This window comes from Contarinia nasturtii, unplaced genomic scaffold, assembly GCF_009176525.2.
Source record: "Contarinia nasturtii isolate CC-2019 unplaced genomic scaffold, AAFC_CNas_1.1 Cnas_scaffold_1371, whole genome shotgun sequence".
Taxonomy (NCBI): domain Eukaryota; kingdom Metazoa; phylum Arthropoda; class Insecta; order Diptera; family Cecidomyiidae; genus Contarinia; species Contarinia nasturtii.
Genome location: NW_022198708.1, coordinates 4,453,903 through 4,469,662, shown reverse-complemented (window position 1 = coordinate 4,469,662; position 15,760 = coordinate 4,453,903). Strand labels below are relative to the sequence as shown.

Below are 15,760 nucleotides of genomic sequence, written 5' to 3'. Positions count from 1 at the left end.
TTGATTCTTTGTACAGTTTTATAGCTCCGATGAAGAAGAGTACAACAAATACAAAGCAGCGAACAAATGAGCGAGCAGGAACATCAAACTGAATCGACACTGCGTGTAGCTGCCGTATTAGTGCTCATTCATTTGTATTATTTGTACTTATCCATGGTAACTGAGTAAAAGAACAAAACTTCGTATGTACATTTTAGTTCAAGAGAATTGTTGTGTGTGGTGCTGTATGCTGTGTGCCTTCTCACATTGCGAAACGGCAGTAAATATTTGCTACACAGAGGCTCATATAGAATCTGAAAATGAATGGTGGAAAATAGCGCACAACAATTCTGCCGTTCGATAGAATTATTTCAACGGGTCCTAGTCATTCGCTCATCTACGATTGAAGCGTACGGCATCAAAATCGGTGTATTCCAATAGATTGTTTGGTATTTTGGTCGACGAAGGCTTATTACATTTAATTGAGTCGGACAACCGAAATTCGATTAACAAATTCACTGGTGTAATTCGATTAATAAATCTGTGTGATTCCACAACGGTGTGTTCTTCATTTAATTTTTGTACTATTTCTTTTTTAAAAGCCAATCAATTTCACCGGTTCAGAAAATAATATTTTTTGTCAAAATTATTTAACGGTGCTCATTTCGATTCTTGTTTGGATTCAATCCAAAACAAAATCATTTTATGCATTATCAAAACTATACTTATGTGTTTATTACGATTGTTTTATGAATTTAAAAAAAAATTGTGATTTAATTTATTTTACATGAAAATTATATGTAAATTTAAGGGAATTAAAAACAGTTGGTGCAAATATATTAAAAGTGCATTTGATCAATTTGAACAGTTTACAATTGATTAATTCGTAAGAAAAAAAAAACCGATACAAAAAGTAAAAGTAGAAAAAAAAAACAAACAAAGTGATTTTATTTTTTTCAAAAAATCCATTTTTTGCACAAAAGCAAATTACCTTTGTTCGAGCGCGACGTCAACAGCCAATTCATATTTGAATGCATTCTTTTTATTAAGTAACTAAAATAAATTGTGCGTAGTGTGAGAGTAACAAAGAAATCTATAACAATCAGTTGAGCATTGCTGTCAATATCAACAATAACAAACAGTTTTTCTCATAAATAATCGGCAACGGCACATGTAAGTATTTTTTCAAAAGAAACTTTGTTCGAAAGCTTTTCTTGTCAAAAAGAACGAATGTTTCGTGGTTTATCTACCATTCATAAATGTTATTTCCATTGCAAATTAAATTATCTTTCATATAACGAATTTGTGTACTTTTTGGAATTGGTCTTGATGCAGAGAGTCTCTCTCTCTCTCTCTATCTTTCTCTTTTTATCCGAGTATTTGGTTTGATATTCGCAATTTAATGATGGTGTGGAGATGCGGTTAAAATTGTACCCAACAACGTCGACTACGTTTTCGAGCAATTTTCTTGGTATTTTCTGAGTTTTTCTCTTTGGTCATATATAGTCGACAGTTTGAGATACATCAACATCCATTGACGTACAAATTAGTGGGAATGCAGAAACCAATTAAGCACCTGCAAATAAACAATTCACAGGTCACATACACTTAACTTTCTTATGCTAAGAAAACCGATTTGACTGGTGAATGAGTAAACAGTAAGGGGCTGACAAGAACTCGTTCGCTCGGTTAAGCCTAAGAAAACACCACAAAAATAATTATCGCTGAAAGACGGACAAACTTATCTTTGAACGATTAAATTATAGTTGCTTTAGCAGTGCGTAATTATTTTTTTCTTCGCCATCTTCTTTAGCTTCTTCTAATCTGTCTGTGAATGAGTACAAATGTTCGGCTATGTTTTACCTTTGTTCAGGCTTCCAGTATAAACATGTTCTATATTTGAGATATTTTGTTCGTGTATCAGCAAATGTGCGGTCATGTTGTACTTTCTTTTAATCTCTATTTGTTCGTTTGTTCTTTTTATTCGCATCTTCCCACCTTTATTTCTTTTTCTGTATTATTATCTTGCAAGCGATCAACACTTTTTCGTTGAAATTTTAACCTCCGGATAAGTTGTTTATTAAGTTGAAAGCATTTACACATTATTAAAAGTGGTAAAAGGTCGTTTAAGATATATTTTGAGCACGATGAACATAGAAAAAAAGGAGAATTTAAACGCCATCGTCAAACTATAGTACATTCTCGCTTTACAGCTATTGTTGACAGCATGCACATTAAAAGTGGCGGGAAAATTAAGATGAAAAACAAACTTCTAAAATGTGAAAAAAATTGTTTGGTTCGAAGGAAAAACGCTTTTTTCAAACTGTAGAAAATATATAGAAGATAACAAAGCAATGAAAATAACGAAATGCTGGAATGTAGCACTATTCAAATTCAATTGTTTTGTCCATAATTTTTTTTTAAGCGAAAATATATAAATTCTCAAGACAATGTTATCTAAGACAACGTCAAACTGCGTTAAAATATTTTCTGCCGATTAAGCGGAAGGTGTTGGTTTTTCAGCTCGGTCGCTTTTTTCTTCTTCTTTTTACTTTTCCGCACACCTAGTGTAGGGAAGGTATTGTATTAGGCCAAAAAATTAAAGTCATCCCAAAACATGTTTTCTATGCATATTTAATGTAGAAAACACGATTGGAGATGATTTTGGGGCATATTAATGTGCGTCGCTGTGTGTGATGTGTCCTGTGTCCTGTGTTCTGTGGCGTGTTGCCAAAATTTGTTAACACGATAAATCCACTTCCAAAAACTCAATTCAAATTCTGACTTTGCAGGATGATTTGGGACTACTAGGAGACGTGTTGATTAGTTTTTGAGCAATATCTGTTGACCGGTGTAATTTTTTTTGGTCCGAATGGAGTACCCACAATCCCACATCCATACATTTTTGATCATTTCTCAACCATTTTGGTGACACGATGGTTTCGTGCTCAGACATGAAATTCAAAATGTGACTTCACGGGATGATTGGGCACTACGAGGAATAAATCTGGTCAAATTTTCAACGACATTGATTGACCGGTGTAAAACTTAGACTCTGAAGAGGCACTTATGAGAAAAATGCCTTAAAATAATTTATTATTTCAATTTGAACGCTGAAAGAATGTGTAGTGGGGGGTTTTTTGGCACGAGAAACCTGAATCTGATGTTAGTTTTAAGATGCAATCAATTTTTCACAGACTTTTCATACAAAAATCCACAAAACATTTCATTTTTGTATGAAAGACTTGCCTTTGTGGTACCGTAATGATGTGAAACTTTGAACAGGCTATTTTTTTGATTGAAATTTCTTTAAACTTGGTGTGATTATTTAATTTGATAAGAAAATAATATTCACAAGTTTTCACGTTGATTCAAGTTACTGCAACCATACATAGACCATAATTTCAGTTTATTCCCAAAATTTCGGTTCCATGCGGAAAAGTCAGCTTGCGTACGTAAGCCTCTTTATTTTAGTGTTATTCGTCTAATTTCCGCCCATTCGTAGCAGAAAAAAAAATATAATTTTAACACGGCAGACATATGCAAGGGTGTGATGCTGCAGTTGAATTATGTGTTTCACGATTTCATATTTTTCATTCTCTCATTGCCTTCGCACTTTTTTCGATCTTTTGAGTGCGCTTTCTCCATAGATATAAGATACTGTTGAATGAAAACGGTTTTCGCTTGCATCTATTTCACTTCATTTTATTTGTTACAACTTTTCAACTCGTTCAGCTATTTTATCTTGCAACATCTCATTTTTTTTGCTCATTCTCTCCTTCTCTTTTTTTGTTGTGTCTCTCTTCCTTACTTCAATCTCGTTAGTATTTTTTCTTTGCACTTTGTTTTGTATGTTTTGTTTTGTAACTTTTTGGCGATGGCAAAAGACGTGTAAATGATAAAGTTTCAACGAGTCCATTGTAATTTCTGTTCGAATATGGTGCGTCTTTGGTTTGGCGTATGTGTTGCAGACGAACGTAAAGTTCTGATATCACAGTGCCAAAGTCAATTCAAAGAAGGGAGAGAAAGAACAGATAGAAGAAGTGTAACAGCAAAAAAAAAACGCAACAACTAAATTGTCTGCATACGCAAATTTTCAAACTTAAACCAACCGCCAAACAAGTACCGATGAACAAATGAGAACCAGAAAATATAATTTGCGAATTATACACACACTTCACATCACAGTAGCAACAACAGCCTCTAAGAATATAAAAAAAATTATGTGAAAACTAAATTTTTGCATTTTGTTCAAGTGGCGTGAATAATGTTGGAACATTTTTGATGTAGTCATGTTATTAAATATCACCGCACACATAATTGGTTGAGGATAACGGATGAGACAATTAAATTCGCAAATTGAATTCATTTAATCAGATTACATTTGTGATAAAAAAAGTCATATGGTGCAAGGCACATCAACCGCAACCAAACCTGAATACTCATAACAACATGAAAAACGGAGCCAAACAACATCATCATCACCACCATTGCCACCACCACCACCAACAACAACCATAACAAACAAAAATTGAATTGGGTGACCGAAAAACGTAGAATAAAAACAAAAGCACACGCTGATAAACAAAGCGCAAACAGAGCAACTCGCAAAACATTTGATGACATTTAATAAAGCGTACACGTTCAACACACCCTAGAAAATGAATAGCCGACTCAAATAGAAGAGAAAAACCTGTAATCCGTGCTGTAATATGTCGTAACGGTAGACATTCTTCTTGTCACGCTTCGTCTCTTACTCTCAAATATGAATGCAGCAATACCATTTTCAACAACAAGTACAGAAAAAAGAATGCCGAAGGAACACGTTGCAAAATATCGCATTTTATGAAGTGGAAAGATGTGTCTTGTTTCATTTTTCGTATATACTTCATGTCGTATTTTTCTCCGTGTGAGACGGTGTGGTGTTCGACATGGAATTGCGCTCCGGTTGTTGGCAATGCCGACAATTGGTGTGACGTTCAAAGTTCAAAGCGGTTATAGGCGAGCGAGAAGGAAAATTCTCTAGCTCATTCTCGCTCGATGCGGCACATATGGAACCGTAAACAGTTTGTGAAATGACTTTTTATTTTCGCACCTTTATCATTTTTTTTTGGCTGTGCGCTCCAAAGACCAAATCAAGTGAATGCAACTCGTTTTTTTTTTAAATTTGTGGCAATTTTTCATGATTGTTCAGTATGAAACCATTTCAATTTGACGTTCAATCTGAAAACAACCGAATTTATCACTGTACACCTCAAATATCATATAACCAATAACGTTTGAATTTCCAACTTTGAGATAAGAAAACTAAGTTTTATATCATGAGACTTGGTTTTTTTAAACCATTTTTTTATTTATTTATTTATTTTTTTGCTTCGTGGTGACTTTTCTCTCGAACTTTTTTCCACAAAAAAAAAGTGTTCATATTTAGTTATCCGATTTCAATAATATTTTCATATCAAAAGAATTTGTGCACAAAGTTAAAACAAATAATGCAGAAAATATGGCAAATACACATACTTCCACAGGAGTATTTAAACCAGCCGCAGAGCATGGGGAAAGATGTCTTTGCCCAGGCGCCATCTAATGTATGTATGCAATAAAGTTAAATTCGATTTTTGTATGCACAAATTTTTAAATCAGTTGGCACTAAAACAATTACAAAAATGAAGTAAAAGTTGATTATACGCCATCTGGAGCCATAGCATGTCCCTAAAATATCATTACACCGTTAAAAAATTGAGAGACCGGTATGCCTGTATAAACATAAAGCCATAGCGTACGCTTGGCGGTAAAGTTGAAAGTATTATGAATATGTAAAAATAAAGAAAATGAACATACCGCACACAATCGAAAAGAATACGATAATGCAAACCATCCAAATGGATAATGTAAACAAGCTTTGTTTGATTTTATTATTATTGCCATTTGAATTGTGTCTGTTGGTTGTGTTCGGTTGAATTTTTACTAAAACAAGATTCAATCCCTGTTTAAACACAGACACATCATCGCACAAAACTCGTTCAATTTTCAAAAATGAATATCTATAGTAGACAATGAAAAATGCGAATGCTGAGTCAATTCAAAAGATGATATTTACAAAAAAAATTACTCTAAATGCGTTCGGAATGTGAGCAGAATATGTTATCTATCGCACTATCAACATGCTATAATATTAATTAAAGAGTAAATATTTTTCAAACAAAAACATAATAATAATATTGTTTGTTGATCCCTTTTCAATACGCAAAAATCTTTATTAAAAGCGATATATGTACAATGTACATATGTATTGAAATGGTGACAGTATCGAATTAACAGTCATCCAGAAGGAAGTAATCATAATATACATGTCTGACACAACGATCGTTCTTAAATCGAATTATTTAGATAAATAAAAACACGTCGTCAAGATTATCACCGTTAAAAGCGTCAAAATGTCAATTTTATGTTAATTTAATTCTCATATAATTTCTTCATTAATAAATTGTTTGCAGTGTTTTCTTATTTCGAAGCTGTGTGTGTGTGTGATCTTTGTAGTCTCATTTCAGATATTCGGCTTCAAAATTCAGCAGCCATAAATCGGTTCGGTTGATGTGTTTTATTCGTAGTGAAAATGTTTTCGCATAAAAAACTGTGTGAAATAAATAATGTTCTAAAGTAAAAGCCGTAAATCAAGCTGAATTATCGTTGTTTACTGTGACCTCATTTTCATTAGATGATTTCCAAGTTTGCAAAGAGACAAGCTATAATTCACGGTCGATTTTTGACTGTTTGTTCAACTTAACCTTTTATACCAGTCGTAATCCGACAAAACCTTCCTGCAACGTCAATGCCACGGCATAACAACTAACACCATTTTCTAGAATATGATTCACGAATACTAATAAAATATGTTTCTCTATATTGGGTCAATTTATGTTTTATGCAAAAAAAAATATCATTCTCTTTTCAATCAACGCTAAGCGAGTACACGCACTTGCTAGAAAGGGAGAGAGAGAGAAAGAGCTCCAAAGCAACGGAAAGGTTGCAAGTTCGAAAATGATTAGTGGCAGTTTGTGGAATGAGTTAGATATAAAAAAAAGAAATAACAAATTATATTTGGCGCGCCGCGGTTTTCATGAAACATCGTCTGCAGAACAAAACAGTAAAGCGAAAAAAAACGTATGACATTCATTTCATTAGGCCTTTCACGAAATGTAGCGAATTAAGAATATGAATTGACATGAAAAGCATTTTTGCTCAAACTTTTTTATTGTCAGCCAAAACGGTTAAGTTTCGTTTGCATACGATGCTAGTGTGCGTGCACGTATGTATGCATGGGAAACAAAGACATCGATTCTGTCTCAAAAACGATAAGCGTAATCGTAAACCATCAACCAAAACCGACGGTGTTACGTTTTTTTCTCTCTTCCCATTCGGTGCCGTCATTTGAGTTAGAGTCAATCAGTAGCAGCAATGTAAATCAGATGTAAATTAAATTAAGAACTCTTAATAAGAATAATTTTAAAAGATTAACCAGCGTCTGAATCCGCACCGAATGCCAAAGTGTTTTTCATCTTTTTCTCCTTCTCGATTAATTAGCATTGAATTAGTTATCCGTTGAAAAACGATCAATCAATTGTTGTAAATCAGTCGCCTTCACATAAACTATACACATTGAAGCAGAGGGACAAGAGAAAGAAATGGAAGAAGAAGAAGAAGAAGAAGTAACAAAAACAAAATTTACCTTACCTTCGAACGTGCACTCACAATCATTTTTGGCGACAGTATAATGTTCAGTCATTATATTTTTTTTTTTATTCTGGCGCTTTCTCTCTCCGGTAAAGTGATTACAAAGCGATTTGAATAAAAAATACTTTAATCTTTGTTCATAAATTTAAGCGAAACAAAAAAAAATGATGCCGCTTAGTAGAATTGTTTCTCTTTGTAATTCATGTATAAATTCGCAATTCAAGTGAAAAATTCAAAATAAAAATGAGTTGCAACACGGCGCTCAAAATCGGTACCATTACTATTTTTTGAGTAAGTGCATTTTTATGAGTGTCAATAACATTGAGACACAGATTTACCGTACCTCTCATATATTTGGTTTGTTTTGTTATAATATGCGTACACAATAGCCATACATTTTGAATGTATTGTCGTTGTTTGTTAATAAAGAAGCTAATTCGTTTGCTGTTATTATAAATGTGTATTAAAACAATTAGAACGATTTCAATAATGAATAGATCAAATCAAAGTTAATGATAATAATCAATGCTCTCTCTCTCTCTCTCTCTCTCTCTCTCTTGAGAAAAAAAAGAGAATCGATTTCTAGGGGCAGAGCAGTACTAGAATAATAATTTTTGTTTAAAGTAATTCTATGTTGTGAGTAGTAATCCATATTAATCCGCAGTAATACACACTTACGTAAATTCTAACAGCAATGCAATGACGTTTCATGTGTACGTTGTGTATTACATTTGTTAGGAATAAAGCGATCGTCGTATATTGCGGATTGAAACAATTTATTCGATATTTATTAAATTAAATTCGTTATTTTCTATTTTTTAACAATAAAATGTCTCATCCGAAATATGGATTACAACTCACAACATAGAATTACTTTAAACAAAAATGATTATTCTAGTACTGCTCTGCCCCTAGATCGATATGCATGAAATGCAGACTGTTTTAAGAATTAAGCATGTCAATCTGTTGTAAGATTAGACGCAATTCCAATGATAGATGTGCAAAGCAGGTGAATTGATCGATGGACATTTTGATAAAGTATCACGATTGTATTTTCTTTTGCTTCAATGTTTTTAATAAATAAATCACCTCGGTTTGCCAAGGAGTACCCCATTTTTTCGACACCTAAAATAAAATAAACCAATTAAATTTCGGACACACGTAGAGGGAGAGAGAAATGGACAGAGGGAGAGGAGGAGTGGGAGAGAGAAAGAAAGAGAAAGAGAGGAAAATGTCTAGAAATGGTGAATATAATCTTTTTAAATTGTTCAGACGATAGTAGAAGAGCTTTTCTCTTCGGTAGAATCACCATTAATCCTATTCTATGGTTTGACCCACAAAAAACGACAATACCAATGCACATCCACCGCATTTGAATCGTAGTGAACTACAATACTAGCACAATGGACTACATTAAAAATGTATGGGAAACCTTTTAAGCAGAATGAGCATCACTTAGTTTATTTTCTCTTTCTCTCGCTCACTTCGACCATTGAATCAGAAAGCGAATTTCGTATGGCGTGCAACGGTTTCACCATTTGGGAAAAAAAGGAAAAGGAAATCATTAAGCAGATGAAGTATGCAATAAATGGAAAAGGGTCTGATTTCTAGTGATAAAGCGTCCAATGAACAACTTGCAATTATCACCAAATCTAGCATAGGTTTTCGGCGTTTAGTTGCTTTTTTGCGACCGTTACTCAAATCAACGCAACACATCTCGTTCACATTTTTCAAATATCATTCTGGGTTATTATACTTATAAACAGATTGTAAACAAAACCGAAATGAAAATAGAAACTACTAAAAGTTTTCCATCGGACTGGAAATATTTCATTTGATTTATATTTTTGAACTGGAAAAGTGATACAACCAACATTTGCAAGCAATAGGTATCTATACGAGCACCCACACAATGCGTCTCATAAATGTGTAACTACTTTAGTCGGATTTTATTGCACAAATTGTGCACATACAAGCAATTTTACTACAAAACGTAGCTGTAAAAGAATACTTATTAGTCAATGAACAATGCTTATTCTCAGTGGTAACGAAATACTTGGATTTTCGACATAGTGACTTTTTGCAAAGGTTACGAGAAGAAATGAACGAAAATGCATTTGATGTTTCTACCGACGAAAATATGTGTTCGCCGAAAATCAAATTAATGTCAAAACTTTCAATCAATTTGTGTGAATGAGTTTGTGTATTTGCGCGTATTTAAACGCACTTAACGTAGATTAATGAGCGTACAACTCACGGTGTCTTATCGTAGCCCTCATGCATTCACGTTTCTTCGCCATTTGGTTATTTTGACGGCAAGTTATTGGTGTTGTTTTCACTATCCCTTTTGCACAAATGTTCGTTCCTCTTTCTCCCGAAAGATCCAAATCGAGTAAAGTAAGATTTGCCGTCTCTAATAGTGCGGCGTGTGCTATATGTAGTACAAAGATGTTGCACCAAATGTGCCTCGATTAATACGTGTATAACACGGGACAGAAAGCGAGTGAGTGAGTGAGAGAGAGAGAGAGAGAGAGAGAGAGAGAGAGAGAGTCTCATCAAGCGTCAGCAATATTATTGGCTGGATAAAGTTTTTGCACGAAATTCGCATTGTACAGCGACAACGACTAGACATGTTCACCGAAAAATTCGAATTCAAATACTCAACAACAATTATAATTCAAAAAGGTTTTCAGACAAATTTAATCGCATTAATAAATCTAAGTTTAAAATTTGTATTTGCAACGAGATACAGACACAAATACACGCCCAAATTGGATTTTTCAATTCCTCATATCGTAAAGTAGAGTCTCTATAGAGTCTAGAGTATCATAGTCCATCTTTAAGATGGCCAATGTGACAAAACAAAAAGATTGACGCCTGTCTGTGTATTCAAAAAAAAAATGAATCGAAATTTAGCTTATAGCATTGGAATAAAAAATTGGTTTCCCCATTCATACAAGATAAAGAGAATGAAAAAATGTCGAGTAAAAATATGAATGCAATTTTTTACTATATATTTCTATGATATGCACTAATTCTTTTCGCCGTGCTGTTGATGCCAAACAAAAATCGAACACCTTTTTTTGTCGGAGAAAACAACATGTTCTGTTTGTTTGCATCAACATATTCTGTATTTTCTCTTTCAATGTTCGAATAGTTTTCGTTCTTTGCCAAATACAAATTCAAAAATATTTATTTTTTATCACATTTGTATTTATGCCAATATAAAGGCGAACCAAAAATTTTACGTACAGCATATGATATATTGTTACAGCTCACATATGATAGAATCGCTCCATTTTGCCACTCAAGATTGATTAGGCGTAAAAATACAAAAATTTATCAAGCCCACAACTTACGCCTTCATATTATTGCGGAGAAGAGAGAGAGAAAAAAAAAACGAAATCATGTAGAACTGATTTTTGATTATCGATTGCACTGAAGCAAATAATTTAATACACCAATTTGTTATAAATTATTTTTACATTTACTTGAGTATTTTTTATATTTGTAATAAACGTATGGTTTATTTACATTTTATTTTGGTGTTTGGTAAACAATTTTCGATCATCCGGGTAAACCGAAATAAAAAAGAAACATCGTCGTAATAAAATGACCAGCATTTGGTATTTAACGTAAATACAACTGAATTCATTCTAGATATTTTGTTTTCTTTGGTCGTTATATTCTGATTTTGTTTTATTCTGACTTGTTGCCATTTTCTATTAAGTTAACTGAAACGTTGTTAATTATGAAGTATAAAGCTTATTGTGTTAATTTGTTTCAAACTGAATGGCTAACATACAATTTGAATTTTGTTTAATTGTTTACAAAGAATTTACAAAACAAACTTGACTCATCAATTCAACTTTTTGATTAAGTTTTATCTTCAAATTAAATTCTATGGAAAAAAAACGATGGCAATAAATGAAGACGATTGGTTTTCAGTTCATTGAAATTTACTTATATTTATGTTATTTGTTTACACCATATATGTGCAGACGCGACATAGTTTTCTATAGGTTCAATAAAATCGATCAGGTGGAAATTTGCTTGAAATTGTATACATTCCAACAAGAAACAACAACAAAAAATGTAGTAATGTGCACGTGTGTATGTGGTTTTAAGTGTTAGTGTCAATAAAATTGTTCAAGATATTGGTCGCGTTGTCATAAGCCACAGACATCAATGCAAAGCCAAAAGTCAATGATAATATCTCTCATCAAATTGATACCCTCATTTAATGAGAAAATCACACAATGGCTTGGAATAAATTGATCAATTCGATATCGATGATGATGACTATGATGTCGACGACAAGAACGTCAACAGTGTTACATTACTATTATCACTGGATTGAATGATTCTCAATGCGCATTAGGGTGTTTCCACATGAAAAATATTAAAAAGTGGCTATTATCATTCTGAAGAGCGTTAAATTCTGTATAAGATGATTTGATTCTTGATACTGATTGGTTGCCGATGTCACTTCCTAGACTAAAAACACATTTGTAAATTGATTTCATGTCGCATTCACGCCAGAATCTGTAAATAATGAAATTTTAAGATTGAAAAAAATTAAAAACATGAATCCAGGAAGTGACATCGGCGACCAATCAGCATCGAAAATCAAATGATCTTATACAGAATTTTACGCTCTTCAAAATGATGCTAGCCACTTTTTGATATTTTCTATGTGGAAACACCCTAATGCGCATACTTATATAAATTCCACATGATTTCGTCTGATTCACTCTTGATACAAAATGATAAGCGCTAAAAAAATGAACGCTTTTTCAATGTTTTTCTCGTACTCTCATTGAAATAAAAATGAGCATATTAATATATTTTGCGTTGATCCATCTATAGAACATGTGAAAGGAAATGTGAATGGTTCAATTTAATTTTTAATTCAAATCCAAGACTATGCTCTGTGTGTATTTGCATTCGTGTCTGTCGTTTAGTTTAAATGGCCGTTTCTATTGAAATGACAATTTTGATGCTCTTGAATGTATGGTTGATCTATTACCAACAATCTATTATTGAGCATCATTTCCGGATAACGTTTCCGATGCTCAAGCCTCAACAACATTATCAAAAGTTCATTCGTTTGGCCGGTGAAGAAAAAAACAAACTTTTCGATTCGACAAAAAAAAAAAACATGTATCTGTCTTATTGAAACATTTTTAGATAAATTCACACAATGAACCATTTTTATTCCAACATATTCGGTTTATTAAACATTTATAAAAGTTCTGAAATTCTTCTTTTTTCGCTATATGCAGATTTCAGCTACATAAAAAAAAATGTGCGCTTTCCTTCCAACAATAAATAAATCAAATTTGCACATTTTCGGAAGCCAGAAGAAAATCCTAGAAAAATTGCTTAATAGAACTCCATAAAAAAATCATAACTCATGAAAACAAAAGACACAGAGCGCTGTAGAAGCAGGATGTGAACTGTCAAATCACAACCATTAATTTATTATGCATGGCATAGTGATTTTAAACGTTATTTGCTTTGCTGTACAAATGTCTACATTGAGCGATAGTAATATTGCTCGACAGGCTCAAGAGAGCAAATACAATACAGAAATCATTATGTTGAATTGTTGGTTTGGTGTGAGTAAAATTAAGAATTGATGCAAAGATATGGATGTTGGAGTACGGTAGCACATTCTGATTAACATTCAACATCTTACAGAATACCGGCATCTTTCATCAACTCCTTTTTTTTTCTTTTCGCCAATAAATTAGTTCCCATTCCAATTTCAGTAATATGAGGTATTTTCTGTTGCGATCATTTTACAATACAAAGAGTTAGATTGATGGAATGGTATCAATTTATTCAAACATCTTGGAGTAAAATTCCTAGATTCTTGGCTCATGGGAAATTGTTTTTATTGTTTTTTTTTTTTTTTTTTTTTTTTTCATAGAACAGATATAACGGGGAAAAATATTTTATCATTTCTTCAGGCGCCATCAAATCTATGATTGCATATTTTGTTATTTTAAATGGAAATTAGAAATATTAAAATGGTCCAAAATTGATAAGAACTTCTGAATAATTTCGATTTTGATAAAAAATTATGAATGAATATTGGAGAAAATTTGTTTTTTTTTCTTTTTTCTTCGTCTTCGATTTTGCAGTCAAAACAAAATTCGTTATGAAATTTTAGACATCTGATCAAAACATAAATAATATGATATGAAGGCGTACGCTCAACAGCTGTGCCACAACTGAAACCACTATGTTAACAACTCATTGTTTACATTGAAAATTTAGTCTATAAATTGCTTGTAATTCTATACAGTAGTGGCATATGTGACCGACACACTTTACTTCTACGTATACAAATGCTAAAATCTTTCGCTGTTACAATAACCGTAATGTATAATATATTTTTTTGGTGTGTATCATTTTCATATTGTACATATTATTCAAAAGTGGAATTTTGAGAGATGGCACATTTCTTTCTAAGAATAGAATGAAAAACATGAATGGATTGTTGATTTTGAGCCTACTGTTGTGATATCTAATTTGAGAGTAGGGTTAAAAAGTGATTGAAATTCTTCGAAATTGGAAGATTGCCTAAATCAGGAAAACTAATGGTCACCCCAACGCGCCCAACGAAAGGAAAGTGTCATGAAATGGATGTGTTTCCCTTGTCATATTCTGTTGAAATGTATGCCATTCAAATGCGTACATTTTATTGTAGGAAGTAATAAGATGGAAGACAGTTTTTTATTTGGATATATTTAATGCTTGAGTGCTGCTGATATTCACAGACTCGGCACGTGTACAATACATAGATATATTTGAATTATCGAAGGATTCTCGAATATATATCTACATATTATGTCGAATTCATGTGCGCCACAATGCTCATAGATTCACGTGAAATATGTATGGATAAGGAAGAAAAAAAAGTGTAAGCCTCAAACAAAATTTGGATAATTCAAAAAATTGATAATGCACTGTAACGCTTTTAAAAATGTTTTATATTTTTTGTTACATTTGAATGCTCTCATAATACTGTGTACAAATATTTCGACGATGAAAAAACCTGTTGGGCATATTGGGGCATGTTTGGCGTCATGTTTATTGCATAGTCTCTGTTTATTCAGAGGAACGTGAATTTAATCATTGAAAATGAGGTCAATGGAAAAATTCTTCGAGCTTGTATTCATCTTTGCTGCTGCACTTGTTACATCTCTTCTTTTCTTTTGCTATATTTATGTTTTCTAGTTGCTTTTTTGTGCGTTTAATTTTCTATTGGCGCAATGAATAAAATATCTGCCTTGTTCTCAGACTCTTAACAGCATTGTGTCAACGCAAAAGCACAAGCGCTCGAAATGAATTTATTGAAAATGTGTGAACGTGCCATGTTCAAATACATATCGAGCTTTTATAACAGAAACCTTGAATTATTCACGTATTCTTTTTGCTCACACTCTTTGGCTTGCGGGCGCGATTTTTTCTATGGATTACAATTTGCAAATATTGGGATAGCTAAGAAGAGTAAATTCACAAATGAAAAAAAAAGAAAAATATACGCACATACACCGCCAGAGTGAACGTAAAACAAACGTAAATGCGTAAATATTTTCATATTAATTTTACAGCATTCATGAAATTTTACGCAGTAAACAAGTGTCTTGAGAAAGGTGGAATTCATTTGTCATTTCATTTGCAGCGGTTTCTAGTTTTTTTTTCCTTTAACAAAAAGCAGCAGACACTGAGAAAGGAGAAATTAGCAAAAAAAACGCCAATTTCAATCTAGCATTTTGAATGAAATCACGATAAATGAGGAACATCTATGAGAAGCCATATGCCTCCAGAAGAACACACATACCATACGTTCGCTTTTAAGCATAGACAAGAAAATATTAAACATTCAACCACGTCTTTTTAGTAGCAATAATCATTTCTATTATTATCATCTATGATGAAAATGTACAAGTGCTGGATTGCAATTGCTCGAATTCAATTCAAGCTTACATATGTGCCTTTAATGTTATTGTAATAGAACAGTGAACGCATCAGA

The 15,760-nt window shown here is 32.7% G+C and overlaps 1 protein-coding gene across 1 annotated transcript in view; it reads left to right on the top strand.

Annotated features, from left to right (window-relative positions):
* The first annotated feature begins 796 nt into the window (after window positions 1-796).
* LOC116345673 (neuromedin-K receptor) overlaps window positions 797-15,760 on the top strand; it is a 41,140-nt gene continuing 26,176 nt past the window's right edge. The window contains exon 1 of the mRNA XM_031775254.1: window positions 797-1,152. The gene's annotated coding sequence lies outside the window, so the exon portion shown is untranslated. The remainder of the gene's footprint in view (window positions 1,153-15,760) is intronic.